At 35.8% G+C, this 21,671-nt stretch overlaps 1 non-coding gene across 1 annotated transcript; it reads left to right on the top strand.

Annotated features, from left to right (window-relative positions):
- The first annotated feature begins 7,910 nt into the window (after window positions 1–7,910).
- On the top strand, window positions 7,911–8,013 carry LOC116759962. Its single transcript, XR_004351617.1, has one exon. It is a non-coding gene; the product is annotated as a U6 spliceosomal RNA (small nuclear RNA).
- Window positions 8,014–21,671: the final 13,658 nt, after the last annotated feature.

Raw genomic sequence — 21,671 nt, forward strand, 5'->3', positions numbered from 1 at the left:
ACACTGCCCTGTGATTTAGTCTATAGTCTAGGAGAATTTTTTTAAAAAACAGGCAGAAGGGCTGAGTTTCTATGTTTCACTTCAGAGGTCTTCTAATAACTGAGAGGATTATACTCTTTTGACCAGCTAAGAAGGTTACGTGGTTTATGAGCTAGTGCTTTTATAGCTATCAATAATTCTAACTTTAAGGATTGCCTCTCATGTACATCTCCTTTAACACATTAATGACTGTGAGAACCTCATACTCCTAATGATTTCATACAAAATTCAGAATAAAGAGCAGACATTTTTAAGGGATTGTAAATACCCCTGGTGCTACACAGAGTGGTGGGACTGGGGTTCAAAAACAATCTAGAAAATCATTTAATTAAACATATTTAGCCTGTTTGAAATAATTTTTAACTGCCCTAAGTATAAGAATTGTTAATTTGGAATAATTGTCACCCAAAATAAGAAGCAGTCTTCGATGTTGGTTTGCTGTACACTAGCCTGTTGTAGGCCAGTATTATCATATCAGAAGGAAGTTCAAATGTTCGCTAGTGGCAAAAAAAAAAAAAAAAAGAAAGAAAAGAAACCTTTCCCCATATGAAACACTAAGGATTGTTTAATTGAAATGAAAAGGGACAAACAGGAAATTGCTGTTATTTTTAACACGGGAAAAAGCATTAATCATATTGTGAAGAAATGCCCTTCATCAAAGGAGTCGCATTTTCTTTCTTAATCCTGCTTATCATTATCAGTACAGAGTTAAAATATTCTACAGTGCAGTCACTCTATCTAATAGATACTTAAAAGGTAAACAATCAGAAGGTTAAAGTGCAAAATAGATTGGTTAAAAATAAATGAAATTGTCACATAAAAAACACTTGTATTATTATTTCATGAATTTCCTTTTTAAAGGGGTTCAGAAAGAGACACCTATGAATGGTACAGGGAATTGCAAATTACCTTGTTTAAGTATAATAGAATGACATTTCCGAAGTAATAAGTTACATCTGGTAAACAATAGTTGATGTTTACAATGGCTCTGAGGAAAGGAGCTTTTGGGATTTTAAGTAACATTGCTTTTTATAACTATAAGTAACAAGATAATTAAATAGTTGTTGCTTATTTCACTTTTAAATATTATTCATAAGCTTCACTAGGATATTTTTTCCTGGCAGTAGCAGAGATAAATATGGATTTTTGCACTACAGATGAAAAAATAATTGTGGAGAACCTTGTCAAGTGCCAGACACCAAGACAGGGTTACTCATTCCCTCAGCACGCTTAACTTAAACAGTCTTGATTTTTCCCCCTAAATACACCTTTTATTTTCTACAAATGTGCATGGGTTGTGGGCTAAAGCTTGGCAAGTTCTTTGTCTGCTTCTTTTATTTTAAGGTCTATTTTTCCACCTGCATTGAAATGGGGGCAGCAAGACATAAAACAGTCTAGCCAGGCTGTGGGTACAAACCCTCCGTGGGAGAGAAGTCTGATCTATGTTTTCTTCTGTAAAATGAAAGAGGCTCTCATGACAGAGAATCGTATCTTTTACCATGGAACTTATTTCCTAACAAATGCAGCACCTACTTTGAAAACAGAATTTGTGCTGATCTCAGGAGCTGAGAGTACCCAGATGCTCCATTAAGTTACCTACTGGTTTCATCCTTATGTAAATTTGTTTCTGTTTAGACTCATTTGATTAATTTTCAAACCCTCTAGCTTATGTCACACCAGAAGTCTTCCACTGACTTAGCCTTTTGCTCTGAGGGTTCCTGATCCCAGGAGCTAGAGTGGACTGGGGGCCTCAGCAGAGGATGCTTAACTGGTGGAACCCATTGAGTGAGAATGGGGGACTGCAGTCCTTAGGAGTTGCCCACACAGGAGAGGATTAATGTGGGCTTTCCGCTAATATTCCTATGTATTCTAAAGGATACTTTTTTTTTTTTTTTTTAAAGCCAGGGAGTATTGCTTTGCTGCTGGAAAACGCCAGGTGTTTCATTAAGTAATACCTGACCCGTTTAAAGTGGGCATTCTTTTCTAGCAAGAAGTACACATAGTGAGGCTGATTCTAAAGATCTTAACCTTTTCTCTGTTTCCAATCAGTTAGGGATTAGAGCCTGAGCATCTTCAAGGCCACACCTTTAGTGTCACCTCTGGCCCATGAGAAATATATTTTAAGATTGGATCCTCCGTTGTTGGAATAATCTTAAACTTTGATTATCTTAAAATCTTAAATTTTGATTTAAATCAAAAATTGGAAAGAAATAAATCTCCATTTGTGGTTTCTACTGAATTAATGATGTTCTGTTTCTCTGACACATCTTGTTCTTTTATTATGGACTGCCATTTTTCTCTGTATTCTTTAAAAATGTGTAGACACTGAATTTTAAAATGTGTATATTTATCATTGATTTTCAAGATATTTAGTTAATAATATGGAAACATTTAAATATATCTTCCCCTGAAGATATAGCAACCCTCCTGTGTTTGGTGTAATTTCATATTGAAATTTCTCCTCTATATACTTTCTCCACTCTCCTCAACAATTGCAGAACAAGTGGTTCTCCAATTTTGGCTACAATGGCAGTTATTATAAAAACAATCACGGAAGAAAAATTTCTTGCTTTTCTGCCCAGACATATTTCCTCCAATCTTCAAAGAGAGTCCTGAATCTTAACTATCAACTTACGCTTTCTCTAAGAATATGCTTAGATGGACCTGGCGATCCAAAAGATTTCATTGTTTTTGTCAACTCCATACAAGATGCAAGGCTATGAAGTCATTTATTCAATCAGCTCTGCATAGCTGAATGTGGCATAGGGCTGGTTCTTATACACTTTTGCTCACAGACATACCCTGAACCTAGCAAAGCAAGTAACAGTGTTTTCAGCCAGGTTTCTTACACTAGAAAAACCAGAATAAAACCAAGCCTAGCGAAACAAAAGTAAACTTGTCTTGTTAGGTGCTCTTGCTAATTTTGTTTGTTTTTTTTTTTCTTTTCTTTTCTGAAGCTGGGTTAGGGAGGGCAAAGATTCTGAAGTTGTTGCTTTCAGTTCTTTAGAACATGAATTTTGCTTTCACTAAATTTACAGTCTCCAGCAGGTTTGTTTATATTCTGTAGAACCAGAGGGAGTTCTAGAGCCCAGTTAGAACTATTTCATACTCCAGTTTACCTTCCTCGTAGATACCTTCTTGGAGTATCATTTGAAGATGTGGGAACTGCTTGATAATTAGACTAGTAACTGGCTCAGTTTTAGATATGACTATAAGAGGGGCATATAAAGCCTGAGACTATTCCTTATTATTATGCATTAGTTCGTTGAAAACAACGAAAAGTATGTTTAAAAAAAAGTCTTGTTATCTTATGAAGGGTCTCTGAATTTCTCTTGCTACAACTTAGCACTGTTTTTTTTTTCCTGATAAAGAAATGACAGGAGGGACATTTATAAGGAGCTCTCAGGAAGGTTCACTCTCCTCATCTGAAATTAGTCCATGTTTTAGGTGATGCTTGCATTCATCTGAAATCTTTGTACAGGTTATCAAATCTTGTATGGAATTCTTCCACTTTCAGCTATCATCCGACCTTGTTTGCATTTTTCTGGCCCTAAGTAAGTCTGAGAGCACACTGGAAGTCAAGTGCTGCTCAGATTGGTGTACTATTGCATAGTTACCCATCTCTCAAAACAATCCATACAAATTTAAAACAGAAATGAAGCCTCTTGCTGCCATGAAGCTAAAAGTCTATTCAGAATCCCTCGGTGGCATGGAAAGCATTTAGACTCATTTCATTCACATGTCAGGTAAAGACTTTCATTTAGCAGTGAGATGAATGCTGAATAATAGATCTTTTGAATAATGTAATTAAGAATTCATTAAGGAAGACTTAAAAAAAAACCTGACAGAAAGCAGTGTGTGTGTACTCCCTACACTGAACTCCCAAAATGTATCACAGGGTTGATGACTGAAAAAAAAAAAAATCAGCTGAGAACCAATTAGAAAAATACTGACATTTCATTTACAAAATACTGACATTAAAATTCCGTGAGGAACAAATATATGTTTGAATTTATTAGAAATTATGTTAAATCAGGATTAAAGATCATTTTTATTATTTTAAAATGTGCTCATAACAAAGGACTTAACCAACACTTTGTTTTCCTGAAAAGATCTCTTAGTGTTCACCATGTGAACCTTACAATATTGAAGAAATTCACTTTGTTCTTGGATAGCTGATCAAATGAGAAATGGCAAACTTCCTTTTTTATTCTTTGCTTTATGTGAATTGAAATGACGAAAGTTTTAAAACAGACCCAAATGTGGCAACAGCAGGTCAGAGATTTGCCTGTAACAAAAGAACAAATATTGCTCTTTGTATTGCTGTTATCTGCACAAGAGGAAGGAGGTGAAGAGGCATATGAAAAGATGCTCAGCATCACTAATTATTAGAGAAATGCAAATCAAAACTGCAATGAGGCACCACCACACACCAGTCAGAAGGGCCATCATTAAAAAGTCTGCAAATAACAGGGCTTCCCTGGTGGCGCAGTGGTTGAGAGTCCGCCTGCCGATGCAGGGGACACGGGTTCGTGCCCCGGTCCGGGAAGATCCCACATGCCGCGGAGCAGCTGGGCCCGTGAGCCATGGCCTCTGAGCCTGCGCGTCCGGAGCCTGTGCTCCACAACGGGAGAGGCCACAACAGTGAGAGGCCCGCGTAATGCAAAAAAAAAAAAAAAAAAAAAAAAGTCTACAAATAACAAATGATGAAGAGGGTGTGGAGAAAAGGAAACCCTCTTACACTGTTAGTGGGAATGTAAATTGGTGCAGCCACTATGGAACACAGCATGGTGTTTCCTTAAAAAACTAAAAATAGAGTTGCTATATGACCCAGCAGTCCCACTCCTGGGCATGTATCTGGAAAAGATGAAAACTCTAATTTGAAAAGATACATGCATCCCAGTATTCATAGCAGCACTATTTACAATAGCCAAGACAAGGAAGCAACCTAAGTGTCTATCCACAGATGAATGGATAAAGATGTGGTGTGTGTGTGTATGTGTGTGTATATATATATACATATATATATATATATATATATATATATAATGAAATATTATTCAGCCATAAAAAAGAATGAAATATTGCCAGTTGCAGCAACATGGATGGACTTAGAGAATATCATACTGAGTGAAGTAAGTCAGAAAGAGAAAGACAAATATTGATACTGTATGATATCACTTATTGTGGAATCTAAAATGTGATACAAATGAACTTATTTGCAAAGCAGAAATGGACTCATAGACACAGAAAACAAATTTATGGTTACCAAAGGGGAAATTAGGAGTTTGGAGTTAACAGATACAAACTACTATATATAAAATAAACAACAAGACCCTACTGTATAGCACAGGGAACTATATTCACTAGTCTGTAATAAACCGTAATGGAACAGAACATGGAAGAGAGAATATATGTGTGTGTGTGTGTATATATATATTTATATATATATAATCACTTTGCTCTGTACCGGAAACTAACACAACATTGTAAATCAACTATACTTCAATAAAAAAGTTTGAAAAATTCCTTGCATATTAAAACTTACATATTGTTAATATTTGTGCAAAGTACCAGATGTCCATCTGCTGCTGACCTTTACCAGACCCCACTAAATGCTCAATAGTGTGGATGAGGAAAGAAGGGGGCACTGAGGAAGGGGGCAGAACTGAAGACAACATCACCCTGGCTCTGGATGTATAATTTTGTTTAACCTTCAAGTCAGCCCCAGGGAATCTGAAGTTTGTTTGTTCAAATGATAGCAACCTATGCTTGGTAAATTCTGTCTATGTGAGGGATACATAGGATTTTCTTTTTATCTATCTATCTTGATGTATTCTATACATTTTATTCCCTCATACTCTGCCTTCTTTTTTTATTCAGAATTTTGAAAAGGAAGTCAAGTTGGCCTCAGAGTCAGGAAGGGAGGGACACTATATATGTTTTGGAAAATGACTGGTAGAGGCCTCCCTTTACTAAAATTTGGGGGACAGTCACATCAATTATTCTCTACTATGCCAAATACCAAGACTTGACAGATTTCATCTGTTACCAACCTTTGAGGGGATTGAAGTTGAGAAAGCCCTGGAAATAAAAAGATGTTTGTCATTCATTCAGTAATTACTGTGTATCAAATGCGATGATGGAAAATTGACCTAAATTATGTCTTTCAGTCCTTACAATAGCTGTCTCAGGATGAGTAGAACAAGCAGAGTGGTTAAGAGCACTGATCAGGAATCAAGGTGCTGGGTTCATATGCACACTCTATCACTTGGTGTGACCTTACTTCAGGCTGATAAATCATTCATTCGTTCATTTAACAAATCCATGTTGCCACATTCTGTGAGCCACTCATTCTTCTAGGCACTGGGAATTCAATAGTGAACAAAGTAGGCTAAATCCCTCATGGAACTTAGGTTCCTGTGGGGGACCCAGATGATGATAAAATAGATAGTAAATGAACAAATATATAAAATGGTAGGTGGTGGCAAGTGCTCTTGAGAAAAGTAAATCAGAATAATTTGGATGGAGGAAAACAGGAAGAGGGTGCTGTTTCTGCAGAATGGTCAGGAAAAGCCTTTTTGAGAATGAAGATATCCTTTGAGCAGGGATTGAAAAGAACAGGAAGAAGCATGTATATATCTTGGAGGAAGACAGTTCAGAGAGAGTGAAGAAAAAGTACCAAGGGCTTATGGGGGGGGAGCTTGCTTGGCATGTTCCAAGGAGAGAAAGGAAGGCAGTATGGCTAGAAAAGGATGAGCCAGGCGGGGACTGATAAGAGATAAGCCCAGAGAAACCAGGGTGGAAACAGGGAGACCAGTTAGGAGGCTATGGCAATAATTCTGTTGAAAGGATGGTAGCTTTGACTATATTGTGATAAGAAGTGGTAGGATTCTGGGTATATTCTGAAGATGCAGCTATTTGGATTTGCTGATGGATTGGAGTGGCATGTTAGAAAAAGTGAAGAATGACTAAGGTTTTGGCAAGTGGAAGACTAGAACTGCCATTCACTGAGTTGGAGGAAACTGGAACTGGGGCACATATGAAGAACGCATAAATAATTCTGTTTTGACCATGAAAAACTTTGACCATGAAAAATTGGAAAAAAGTTTCAAATTCAAAGGGAGATGCTGAGCGAGCAGTTGAATACACAGAGTTCAGTGTAGTGGTTGGGCTGTTGTCAGTGTTTGGTAGCATTTAAAGGTACAGTATTAGGATGATGGTCATCAGGGGGATGCTGAGTCTCCCCCATCTTCTCCCCAGTCTCACTCACATGCTAGTATCTTGACTGTTTTGAGTCTGTATTAGTATTTTCAATTTTAATAAAAGTTCAGGAGATTTGTTAATAGAAAAAAAAACCTGTTTAAGCATTATCCCCAGAAATATAGCAAGTAATATATCACTCATTCTTCATCCTACATCTGTCAGGAGGGTTGATTTAACTTATAGACCAAGAGAATCAATATTATCAATAAAATAGATGTATTCATGTATAATAATGTTTGGCATATTCCTGATCTTCAGTCCTACCCTCTTATATGATGAATTATTTCCTTTACTTATATTTTCAATATTCCCTTTGCTTATTTTCTTCTTACTTTTGCCTGTGCTTCTTTATTTACATTGTATAATACTTCACTTTGCATTTTCTCTTCAACTTTCTTTAGAGCGCTAACCAATCCCCACTTAAGCTCTCAAATGTTCTCATGCTCTTAACACTTCCCTCTCTGTCTTCTGTTCAGTGTCGACCCTCAGCAACTGGTGACATTTAACTTGGAGAAGGGCAGGACAAAATTATGACTTAAATGCTCTCAATTCACTCCACAAGCCTTTGTGGAATAAGGCTCTTAGCATAATGTAAGTTTAAGATAGTGCTCACTTCAGTGGCACATATACTAAAATTGGAACCGTAGGGAGATTAGCATGGCCCCTGAGCAAGATGACACACAAATCTGTGAAGTGTTCCATATTAAAAAAAAATAATGTTAGGACAGAGATGATCAACTCACTGTCTTAGTGAAGACTCAAGTCTAGTTGATAAATACAATGTTCCCAGATTTAAAAAAATCAGAGGAAAACTACAGAACAATATAGAAATGTAAAATTTTAGGGTACAAGCTGTACATACAAATGTTGAGGTGCAGTTGAGTAGCTGAGTACCTCAGTGGGATATTGTTTATCTCACAAAGGTTTACATTATCTTATTTCCCATTACCTTAAATTATGGAAGGCATTGTCAACTGAAAAAAAAAAAAGCACAGCGTGAAAGATGAGAATAATGTTTTATTCAGGGACCTTATTAAGGACTATAACCCAGAATGGCAACCTTTCAGATAGCTCTGAGGGACTGTTCCAAAGTGGTAAGGGAGGAACCAAGATATGTAGGAGTTTGTGCTGAAAAACAACAAAAAAAGACCCCCCCAAAAAAACAAACACCCCAAAAAACAAACAACCCCCCCCAAAACACAAAATGTAGTCAAACATCAAAAGATTACTGCTAATCACAAAAAAACATCTCAAGTTAATGATATTAGTGCTTTTCTATGTATGGGAAGATACAAGTCTGGGTTTATAGAAATCATTCTGTTGATGTGCACCTTAACTACCTAGGGCCAGTATCCTGCTTTTCTCCATCCTGATTCCCCTCAGGGTGCACTGTTGGGGGTGGCTGCAGTGGCTGAGGGCTTGATGGCAGCAGCGTTCTTTGTTTACTGAAGTGCCAGGGGACTTATTCTGTCTGCAGCATAAAGTTGTGTTATGAAAAACATTAAACAACAGGTGAGGCAGGGTTGCTGACCATTCAAACTTAAATTGGGTGTCATTTGTGAAATACAAGTTAAAACCATCATGAGATACCACTATGCACCTATTAGAATGCCTGTTTTTAAAAAGTGCTGTTGAAGATGTGACACAACTGAAATTCTTATACATTACTGGTGCAAATGCAAAATTGTACAGCTACTATAGAAAGCAGTTTGGCAATTATTCATAATTGCCCCAAAGTGTAAAGATCAAAATGTCCTTCAACAAGACAAACTTTGATGCATTCATACAGTGAAATACCATAAAATAAAAAGAGAACAACTACCGGTACATGCAGTGAATGGATGAATCTCAATGCATTATGCTTAGTGAAAGAAGCCAAATTCGGAAGACTACTTTGTAATATGTAATCGTTCTGTTTTGACATTCTGAGAAGGTAGAACTATAGGCATCAAATCAGAATTGCCAGGGGCTTTAGGCATTGTGAGAGATGGACCACAAATAGGCATGAGGAAATTTCGGGGTGATGACACAGTTTGTATTTTGATTTTGGTGGTTATATGACTGTATGTGTTTGTCAAAAGTCATAGAACTTACACTAAAAAAAGGCAAATCCTACTGTATGTTAAATTATACCTCAATAAGCTTGGTTTTAAAAAATAGAAGAAGAAAAGATAAGAAAGTCTATTTTCTGAAAGTGATAATCCAGTGTTTTGGAGTTGAGTTTGAGTTTGAATAGTCTATCAGGTGAGAATAATGCCTCATGTATACTATAATTAATTGTTTAATTGTTTTATTTTCATCATGAAGAAGTTCTTTCATTGACCAAGTATGTCGTTTTAGGAGGAATTCATCTACGGTAGGGAGGGAAGACAAGGACACCTACCTACATATACAATATTCCTGAAAATAAAAGGACGTAAGATTGAGTAGTGCTAAAAGCTGTAACACATACTGGGTATCTCCCTCATGTAAAGTGTTTCTTGATTGTTTTACAACAACCCTTTAAGATGGATGCCGTTATTATCATCTCTAGTTTACTGATGTGAGAACAGCTTCAGAGAATTTAAGGATTTTGTCTAGAACATGGATCAGCCAGGATTCAAACACAGATTTTTCTTGATTCCACAGTTTATGTTCTCTGATACCATCCTGTCTTCTAGATCATTCCCACAAATGTTTTCACAAAGATAGAATAGACTAAGTCTGAATTATTTTATATTTTAGCTAGAGTTATTAAATAGTGAGTTCCCTTTCTCAGAAATTGAGGCTGCTCCGTAAATCATTGAGCACTTCTCCAGCCACTCAGGGCATGTGCAATTTGGTTCTGGATCAATCCCCCACTGCTTGCCCTTTACACCTAGGCTCAGAATGATAATTTTGGGGGTGGGGGTCTTTGTCAGTCCTTCCAGATCTCTTCCAATGTGTTCATATGTAGAAAGCACAGAAAAATTAAGTTATTATGCAACCCAGGATAACTATATAATTAGTTAGATATACCTCTTACATACTGAGTCCTTTGAAGACCGTACGCCCTGTAAGTAACTATAAATTCTTTAAAGATAAGAGCTGTCATAGTTTCTGAGATATATCATAACATCAACTCTAAAACCCTTCACCTAGGTGATGTTCAGTAAACATATTTTGAAGGAATAAAGGAATGAATGAAAATGACAATAAAGAACAGAGTAAGAATCTTTGGAGTTGGATTGAGGCTTGTATCCAAGTTCTAGCTATTCCATTCACTATTTGGTTGACTTTGGGTTAATTATTTAACCTTACCGAGGCTTACTTTTCTCTGCTATAAAATGAAGATGATAATAGCACCTATCAGTTATTAGTTGCGAGAATTAAATGAGAAAAAGTATGGAATGTAGTTAGCACAGTTGCAAATATAGTAAGTGTTCAAGGTACAATGTTTATTAATGATATTGTAAAATTCTCTTATTCCATATTGCTTCATTAATAATACGAATTATAAATTAATAATATTTAGGTATTTCCCCAAATTTCATTTATTCTTTTACTTTTCATAATTCCTGCCATCATGCATAATTTAGAGAGTGAGACTCTATGAGCAGAATGATATAGTCCAGTTTTTAGTTGTTTTCCTTGAATCAAAGGGGAGGTGGTTGTGATGGGAAGGATGAGTTGGGGTGGCAGCTCTGGGCTTTTCATGCATCTTCATGTCCACATCTGCTGTCATTTTTATGGAGTGGGAGTCATCCAAAAAAAGGTTATTTTGATATAAAATCATATTGGAACCCTATAAAATAAATAACAGGAAACTTATTCTCATTTATTCATATGGTTAATGATTGGTGGCTCCAGGTATGGCTCGAGCATAAGCTGAATCAACCTCTGGATTTACGACTGTTAAATTAATGTTGGAGGAGTGGGTCTATAAGGAACCAATTTTCAAGAGAGCCTGAAGAGCCTCTCAGTACAGAACTTGTTCTGAAGGAAGGGAAAGCTAGCTAGTGAGCTTTAGCTAGACACAAGACCTTTGTGTCCAAAAGGAGAGGCTTCCTCTGAATAAGCAGGGTAAACATCCTTTGGATTTGCCTTTAAGTTTAATCAGTAAGTCTGAGTCCTGAGGAAACTGGGATGGAGGTAGAGTGGATGAAATTAACAATGGGAAGAATTATTTCATGCAGAGTGAAAACACCACCAAACTTCATTGCATTGACGACTTGAGACCATTCAATTTTATTTTGTGTCCTCAAAATTTTTAGGGAATCAGCAGTTACCCATTAGCCTTTAGCTGACTATACCTTCTGAGGTGCACTGGTTTTGATGTTTCTTTTAACCCATGAACGTTTTCCCTGTTGTCTAAGTGATATCTGTTTCCATAGAACGAAGAGTAATTTAGCCCATACAAATTGTGACTTCGGCCGTTTTGCACTTCAGCCAACTCTGCTAAGTGTTCACGGCCAGGGCAGCAACAAAGCCAGTAAAATAGTGACAATGCTTCAAAGTTGTGTTAAGAAATAGTAGTGATCCTACTTTAGTTAGGTGTCCATTCAGTCTGAACAGAAAAGGCAAGGAGACAAAATATTGGTGAAAACAGCCTAAAGCAAGTAATTAGTAGGAGGGGAAAGCAATGGCACATTTAGATTATTACACTTCACTTCGTATTGGTATCAGCTTCTGAATATTTCAGCAGCATTCATTTACATACCCACTGAGGATTGCTGAGCAGAAATTACCCTTTGTTCTCAGGCATAGAATTCAGTGATGTTACAAGTTATGTCTAGACTTTGGCCCCTTCAAATAGAAAGAGCTTTCGGATGATATGTTAAATGATATGTAATCTTCACTTTTGTTAAAGTAAAACCACAGGATTTTCCTACAGAATCATTTGTACGTGTCCACATCATAAGAATTGACAATCTGTCTATTGTGAAGATGCTCTTTGGTGAGAATATTTTACAGGTAGTTCTGAAATGTAATTTGTGTACCTGCATTTTAATTTCCTGTCACACCCATCCCTCCCAAGTCCTTTTCCGGTTCTACCACTCAAGCTCAGTAGAAGGTAAGTGTACTTTCCAACATCACACAGTTAGTAGTTGAGGAACAGCAACCCAGGTCTGTGTGAGCCTACTACACCATTTCACTCCTCAGACCTGGTTGGACAGTGGCTTCCTGAGGGCTGCCCGCTGAGGTCCAGGTGTCTGAGGCAAGTTGTTCTTAGGTGACTGAATGAGTATTAAATGCAAAGTTTGTGATCTGCTGCTAGGAACTATCTAGACCTTGCACATAGTTATTTGGATAGAAAAAAAATTAGAAAGCAAGTATTAAACATCATACACAGATACTAAATAAAATTGAGTTGATAAAGTATGAAAAAGACTGAATAGAGAGGGAAAACATTTCCCCAAAGAACTTTCTAAATCACTGGAGTGTCTTTTTCAATCCATATTCTTCTCTCTTTCCACCCTTGCTCTGCAGTCTCCTCAAAGACCCTCTGCCAGGCAATTTCAGATGTATTATAAACATGCTCTTGTGAACAAGAGCGATAATTCTCCTCCACGCGGGACCCTGCTGCTGCTGACAATCAGCCCCAGGTAGCCTTTCACTTACCAATCGCTGTTGGCTCCAAAATAAGTTTTGAAAAAAGTGAATCGGAGCTTAGGATCCAAATGATAAGTGAAATGAAGGAATGCTTGTGTTTTCACAGCTTGTGCTTCTGAGGTGGTCAGAAGTCACTGAGCTGACCCACCCACGAGGGCCCTCATCACTGCATTCATCTATTAACAACCATTTCTGTTTGAGTTCAGGCTGCTGACCTTTTCTTTAGAGTCATGTTTGAAGATTAGCCTTGTAGTCAGGCTAATAGCAATTCCTCCAAAATAAACCCCAACCTATATTTTCCTGTTATTCTGTTTTAAAGTTTTGGCTAGTTTATTAAACTTTTGACGTCTAGAAGCAGAGCCTACCTGAGATATCACATTGGAAGCACCTATTAGAAAGAACACTATAGTGACATTATTAATTTTTAGAGGTGATGTGAGTGGGAAAGAAGATTTTCATCTGCACAAAGGGTGTTTTGGTCATTGACGTAACTTAGCTGGTCACTAGTATTCCAGGATGATACAGACTTTAGTGTGACACCAGAATAAGTTTGAAAAAATTTAAAGCCTTCTAGTGTCAGGCCAGGATAGCTAGAATTTACTTAAGAAATTTTGGACGACTCTCACAACGGACTAGACTCTGGGCTGTGCTGGACTCTCCCTATCTCTCAGAAATTTTCATTCTTTTTGGTAGAAAACATGAGGTCCTGGAGAACTGCATGTGATACAGATTAGTGGGGACAACCAATGAGTTGGACATGTAACAGAACTCACAGAAGAAAGAAGCTGTTTTGGCTTGGGTGGTTAAGGAAGATTCAAGGAGGGGTGGCATAAAATAGAACTTAGATTTCACTGAGCGGAGATTTTCATTTTAAAATAATTAGCGAACAGTTCTATTTTTACTTGCCCAGTATATTCAAAGATAGATACTGGATGCTGTGCACAAAGTTAAATATTGAAGTTTAAGGAAACGCTGCTCTGAAAACAGAGGATTACAGAAGAATACCTAACTGTGCTTGTGGAGTCAGTTCAGTGAAAGTTTCAAAGTAAATTGTTGTTTGTGCTGATTCTTGAAAGGTTGGTAGGCCTTCAGCAAGTGGGCAAGAATGCAAAACCATTTTAAGCCACCTTGACATCAAATATAATAAAGTTCATGAACTAAACATATGCCCAGGATAAACTTAGATGTTAGATAATCCATTCACTGGAGGGAAAAATGTTAAAACCATCTCTTTCTTTCATAGGATTTCTTTGAAGGAGATTCCATAAGTGTCCACTCACCTATTCCCATATTTCTCTGTAATACAAGCATACATACTCTTTGTTGGAACATTCACACTGGTTACAAATCTAAAGTTGACTATCCATTTCCCTTTTGATTGATTACTTGTGCTAGTAGGTAGTAAAGGTGGGGAACAAAGAATCACCTCCAGAGAAACTTTTATTTTGGTTTGAAATACAATCTGAGCTTTTCTGTAGGAGACTGAATAGGTTAGAAATCACATCCTTCCAGAGGCCACTGTTAACATGAGTCTGTGTATGCAGAGCTCCTGCTGACTGACAGCAGTCGGAGAGTAACTATGTAGAGGGGAAAAGTCAGTTTGTATTAAAGTTTAACTGGATATAATACGTGAAGTAAGCCCACAAAACTTTCAAACACATTTTCAAAGATCAAAACAAACCATAACTAGCTGGATTTGAATGTAAGGAGCGTTTGGAATATGCGTTTTTGTACTAACCAATAACCCCCATGTCTGTGTGCTTATATAAATATGTCCATATAAAGAACCACGATACTTTTCCTTGTTATTATATATTAAGGTGAGACAAACAGCTTTTTGCTGTTGACTGTCAGAGTGTTTTATTAAAAGCTTGTACTCTACTAAAGAAAACAAGGTCAGTGCTGGGGTAAATTTCTGGCAGATTATTTAAACTTCTGAGAGGGTGAATGCCATTTAGAAATAATGTGGTTTTTATTAAATAAATCTGTCTAATAATGTTAAGGTGCTATTTCAATTTTAAGAACAGACAAAGCCAATCTTAGGTACTAAGAGATGAGGGCAGAAGGTTGGGGTCAGGGCGAGGAGGGAGTTGAGTACTGGTTAGGACTGACACTGAGCACAGGAAAAAATGAAAAATAAAATTCCCGTTTTGTATTGAAGGATGTTTTATTTATGTTTAAATTCCCTTTTGCTTTACTGAATTTTCAACAAAGTGAGGTATGATATTTGAGTATACTTCTACTGTGGAATTAAAACAATAGGTTTTCTTTAGACATACAAAAATAAGACCTTTTGTTTTCAATAACTCAGTGAAGATTAATAATAAAAGTTATAAAAGGTAAAGACAAGGGATATTGTTATTATGATTCAGTATGTCATGAAATGCAGACTTCGAAATGTTTAAAGTGAGTTTATATCTGTGTTTTCTTAAATTATCATAAGCTAGTGTAAATTCACAAGCATAGAGAATCCCACTAAGGCCTAGAAATTTTGTGTGTTTACGTTATTTGATAAAATTCTTTATCCCAAGAGAAAACATTTAAAATCTTAATTATTATCCTCATAGCACCTTTTTATATTCATTAGCTCTAAATTAATAACAGCTTCATAATTTAGCTTTAAACACAGAATTAATATTAGTACTGTTATACAAAACATGTTTTGGGTGTGTTTTATTGAAACCAAAACTCTAACAAATTTTGAGAGCCTTGTAAACTGAAATTACATGAGATTGATATTTATATCTCAAAATGTATTGAAGTCTTAACAGGAGAACTCTGATTATAGCTTTTGGATATTTGTCATCAATATGGTTTTGGTGGCCAGAGGGAATGTGTTTTGCTTTTTTGACATGAGTTAGACACAAAAGCCCAGGGACACCTAGTGAGACAAAAATCTCAATAACTGAAGGAAAATAATAAACAGTAAGAACCTTTACTCCTGTCAACCGTAGCAGATTCATAATGTGTTATGGGATGATGATATAACACATACAGGGTATTTAGACACTGAAAAGCAACATGTTGTCCTTAGAATATTTTCTATTAGCAAATTGGTCTTAGAGGAAGGAAGAAAAGAAGGAAGGAATGAAAAAAGAAAGGAAGAAAAATGAATTGATTGAGGTAGAATTTCTTACATTGAAGACTTCTAAAAATCTTGGAAAACACCTTGGGGTATTCTGAAGAAGGCAGCAGTGTGATTTGACCTTGGACAGATGGGAGATTCATAGGTACTTCCCCATATAACTGCCAACTTGATTTTCGTTGCCTTAGGTATTACCATTTTACTTCTATAGTTTTCTCACCATTCCTCTGGTACGTCACTTCTGAGCTAAAAAAGAGAAATACTATTTTTATTTTCTTCTTTTAAATCCTGACATGATTTTTTTTTTTCTTTTTGTGATATAGCATCCCTCCACCCTCACCTGACACGGTTAGTACACGACTTTACAGGTAGCTCACATCTCTTTGGGTCTTTGCAACATGCCAGACATGTTATAGCAATAATGTTTTCCATTAGAATATTTAGAATATTTTTTAAAGTTACATTATTTATTAGTTAATTCTTATTTGCACTTTTAGGAGAGAGTGAAAGAAATCAAAAGATTTTAGCTATACTATTTAATCCTTTCTTAACACTCTACTTCATTTTTTTCATTTTATTATTTCCTTAAACAAACAAAAAATGAAAAAAATCTTTTACTCATGTGTTTTCGTTCTTCAAAAATGGAACCACTCTTCTCAGGTAGTTTGGGTTTCCCTTTCTAAATGATCCCTGTTTCTTCTTCGCCCTTCCTCCACTTTATACGCAGTCAACAAGAATTCTCCGATTTTATCAGTAGTCTCACATCAGCCTTGTTCTTTTCATTTTCACGGTTACTGCCTTAGAAGAGGCCATCATTAATTCTCCTGTGGATTCTTGAAGTGTTTCCAGAGGGTCTTTACAAGTAAAAACTCCTCAGAAATAACTAGTCAATGAATTAAGTTTCAAAATTTGCTATTGAATTGTTCATTGCATCACTGTGTATCCTCTATTCCAGTGATTTCTAAACATAAAAAAAAATGATAGTAAGGATTTTTTTCATTGTGATTTGGTGTATCTATTAATATGGATTTTTATGTGTACATCTATATCAATATATATATTAGCTCTGAAAAATCTTTCATGAAATAGTATTTATCCTGACTGCCTGAGATGAGCACTAATACTTTTTTCCTATTTTATTCCTCTCCATTCACTTCCAGTATAGAGTCAGTCTTCATTATTGGTAGATTCTGTATTTGCAGATTTGCCTAAACCCTAAAGTTTGTTTGTTAAGACCAAACTCAACACTCACAGTCCTTTCACAGTCCTTTGTAGCTATGTGTATGTGCAGCATGGTGAAAAGTTTGAGTTACCAGATAGGCACATACCAGCTGAGGTCACACATGGTGAAATGTACTGCTTTCTTGTTTAACTCTCATACTGTAAAAGTTTTTCACACTTTTGTGCTTTTCGTTGGTGATTTTGCTGTTTTAAATGCCCCCAGCATAGTGCTGAAGCTCTGTCTAGTGCTTCTAAGCACAAGAGGGCCGTGGTGTGCCTTACTGAGAAAATATGTGTGTTGGAAAACTTTGTTCAGGCATGAGTTATAGTGCTATTGGCCATGAGTTCAATGTTAATGAATCAACAATATGTATTAAATAAGGTGTCTTTTAAACAGAAACAAACATAAAATAAGGTTATGTATTGATAGGTTTATAAAAATGTGGCCAGACAGGTACTTAATGCTGAATTTCTCCAGTGGCAGTGAATCAGTATTTCCTAATTCAGTGTTTGCAGGTACTGTATAGAACATAACTACTGTAAATAACAAAAATTGACTATTGCATTTTAAATTTTGGTCAGGATCCAGTGACATTATTTCATGGGCTGACCTACAATTTGCAAAACACTGCCTCCCATGAGTCATTTTTCTCAAAGTTTGCTGCTAGGAAAAGCTTTGTTTTTCAGGAGCAAATCGCAGCTATGTTTTCTTTTCTCTGAGAGATTTGTAACTTGCTGCTTTGTATTTTTTACCTTGCCTGCCAGGAAACTTAATGCAGGCTTTATGCTCAATTACAGCAGCAGTATTAATCCTTGATGTTGGAATGCTTGCTTTCCTGTTTTTAGCCCTGGTTTCCTCCTCTTATTTCTACTATATTATTTTTGTTTGATTTATTCTTTTTGTAAAAGAGTCTTGAAACCTCTTGGGGAAAAGACGGAAATGAATTAATGAATAGGTAAATAATTGAAACAAGTAATCCTGGAAGAAAGATCTGGAGATAAGAGGCTATCTTTTTAGTAGAGACTCTAAAATATAATATTATTGTCAAATGCTTTGATGGTATGTGTTCTCCTTATTAAGTTATTTTTTAAATGTGTTGTGTGTTAACTTAAAAACATTCTTTGTGAAGATGAAGTAGAAGTGTTTTCTGAAGTGTCAGAATAATTAAGTAAAGCTTAACAACTTAACGATAACAGTGTAAGAAAATTACAAAATGTGTATTAACATGCTCCCTTCTAAGATCACCTATCTCTTCATTACTGTATGAATAGTCACCAATATAGATGATATAAAAAAGTCTTGCTGTTCTTTAGCAATAGCAAAGTAGGTATAGTATGGATAATTAAATCATCAGTAGTGAACATCTAGTCATAACCAATTATTTTAATATTTCTACCTTACTCACTAGAGTTATTCACATCTTCCTTTCCACATCTCTGTGTCCATCTATGAAGATAATCCTAGATAGTCAAGAGTTGCTGTACCAAGTTGCAAACTAAGTGAAAGTTTATGTACTCTCCTCACTTAACCACTCAGTATATTTTATGGATTGCTTCAGTGAAAAAACATTAATGGGTAATAAATTCATTAATCCTAAATTTCTAAGATTACATTTTGCCACAGTGTGTCCAAAAAGTTAAAACAGTTTGTGAAAAAAGTGATAAAGGACACACTGTGAATATATTCTCCTAACATTTATTAATATCACAATTGAGGATACCTCTATTGTTAAAAATAATTGGCAGTGTACACTAAAGGATATTATGTCTCAGACTCACAATTTAAAAGGGCCTCTTAAAATAAGCTTCCTAGAGTCTATCTCTAGTATTTTTTAAAACAGTAGAATTACATGTTTTTCTATTTTCATTTACTAACGAATTTGAAAGTGTTAAACCTCAAGGTCTATTTTCAAGCAATATACCAATATTTTCCAAAATATAATCTTCTCTAAAAGTAATTCATATAAATAATATGAATATTTACTCATTTATGTTAATCTGACCATGAGAGCATCAAACCTTAATGATGGTTATATTCTTGTAGTTGACAGTCCCACAAAGGCCATGTTACATTATTTTACACGGGAAAAGTCAAATTTTAACATTGTTGGGAAGAGATAAAAAGCTCTCATATATCTGAATCATTATAGACTTGTTAAAGGATATTAATCAATCCACATTTGTATCACTAGTATATCACTAATACATTTGAAATATATGAGAGATAGAGCAATGTAGGGATTAAGCCCAATGGATTCTAGAGCCAGCAGCCTGGGTCCAAGTCCTAGTTCTACCAGTTGCTATCCCTGTGACCTTGGAGAGATAACCTCTCTGTGCCTTTGTTTTCCTCATTTGCAAAATAGGGATCATTATATGATATCTGTCTTACAAGAGTAAATGAGTTATTATTTATGAGGTAGTCAGAATTGAACCAGGCACATAGAAGTCACCATCTAAGTGTTTAAGTAAATAAATAACTAGGTAAGAGGATTTATAACTCTTTAGATAAGAGATGGTTATTCCAGTGTTAAAAAATGTATGGCATTTTAAAACTGAATGAAACTCAAGATCATGTAGAAACAGTCCTTTTGATTTTTTACAGCATTACCACTCCCACACCTTTTAAATTTTTTTCAAATGAAATCATGGGAACCTCAAAATAGAAAACAAATTGATGTTATTGAATGGGGCAGAAGGCCTGGATCTTTGCCCATGCTACATTTGGTTACATCTCTCAGAGGCCTCTGAATTATGCCATAGACTCCAGAGGTTCTAAGGATGAAAGTTTAAAAATTGCCGATTTTGATGAAAGCCTTCTTGTACAGATGAGGTAACTGATGCTCAGAGTTTGTAATGGTTCACTTTCAAGGTAACACAGCTTATTAGTCTTCAGCAAATGCTAAAAACCAAGGATTCTTGTCCACTGCACACTCACTTACTCCCATGGCTCTCTCAAAGCCCCACATGGTTGAGCCCTTACTGGGCAACACATTTTAGTCTTTATTTTCCAGGTGATCCCAATGTCTCACTTTAGACATGTCTTCTAACAATATTCCTACAGTTAAATGCCTTTCCATCCCAATCTATCATTATGGCCTATATGAAAAGAAAAATAATTTTTAACTTTCGTATTTTCTTGTCAGTTGAGTAAGGCGCTCCATGTGCAAACTAATTAAGACTGAGTCAACACAGTGTTAAAAATATATTTGAGCGTGAATTTCACCAGTGATAAGAGAATGATCCTAGAATCTACAAAAGGAATGGGCATTCAAATTATAACTTATTATCTACATAGCATTTCATGCTGTGCAGAATACCTGCACAAACACACTAATGGGACTCAAAAACGTTTGAACGGGATGGTTCAAAAGATTGTGGGAATTAATATGGGTAGCTAAAACAAGAGCCGGAGTTTGAGTTGGACTCAAATCTAGTTGGGCTGAATTTTCATACCCTTGTAAAAGACTTAAACAATTGATGTGTGGGAGTCTTATTGTTGATTGCTAATTGCTAATTATATAAAAATCAACTTGTACAAGTGATTGGAGCTAAGGTAAAATACAAGTTATATAGTGCAAGCCAATATTACAGGCTTAGAGAAGCACCTAAAATTTTTAATACTGAGAAAGTGTTTTTGAGTGCAAACAGTTAAATTTTCTTTATCCTTGATATGTACAAATATTATTTTATAATTGATTTCCCTTCTTTGGCCCTTGACGAACATACAACTTAACATGTCATAAAGCAACTTACTGCCTCAGGGCCAAAAAAAAAAATGGTAGCCAATGGCTATTTCACACATTTGAATATTGAATGAAATATTAATAATGTGATTAATTTTTGCTTATGAGAATTTCAGACTTTGGAGGAAAACAAAACAATACTAATTGGATCATTGAATCCCTAATTACATCATATTGGAATAAACCTTAATCTTGGATTATGAATAAGGTTAAGGATTGTAGCATCATCTCTATAAGCTACTAGCTTCTGTGTGGTCATAAAAATTTGGCTGAATACTACTTTTTAAGTAGAGCAAAATGACATGGAAAAAATGTGTACCATCAGCTGCTCTTCCTTTAATAGGGTTTTCTGATGTGCAAATCACTACAGTAGAATGATGCAGTGGGGCATAAGGACAGTGAATCAGGTAATTGAGTGTAACACTAATTATATTCACTATGAACTGAAATATATACATTTGATGGCCATGATGGCACACCAGTATTCAAAGCCCAAGGTGAGAAATGCATTTCAACTTCTCTCTTTATAAAAACTCAGCAGTCTGCTACAGTCTGTATCTGGTGTCAAATTCTATATATCTACCTGTGTTTTTAACGTGGAAACCCAATTCCTAAAGGAAAGGTCATTATCATTATTAAGTTTTATAAGAAAATCAGTACGTACCAGTATCTATTTAATAACGGAGACATCATGAATGTCAGAGTTAACACGCTTTGCAGAGTGCTAATAACTCCTAAAGTGTATC

The sequence above is a fragment of the Phocoena sinus genome, chromosome 9, assembly GCF_008692025.1.
Source record: "Phocoena sinus isolate mPhoSin1 chromosome 9, mPhoSin1.pri, whole genome shotgun sequence".
NCBI classification, from domain to species: Eukaryota; Metazoa; Chordata; class Mammalia; order Artiodactyla; family Phocoenidae; genus Phocoena; species Phocoena sinus.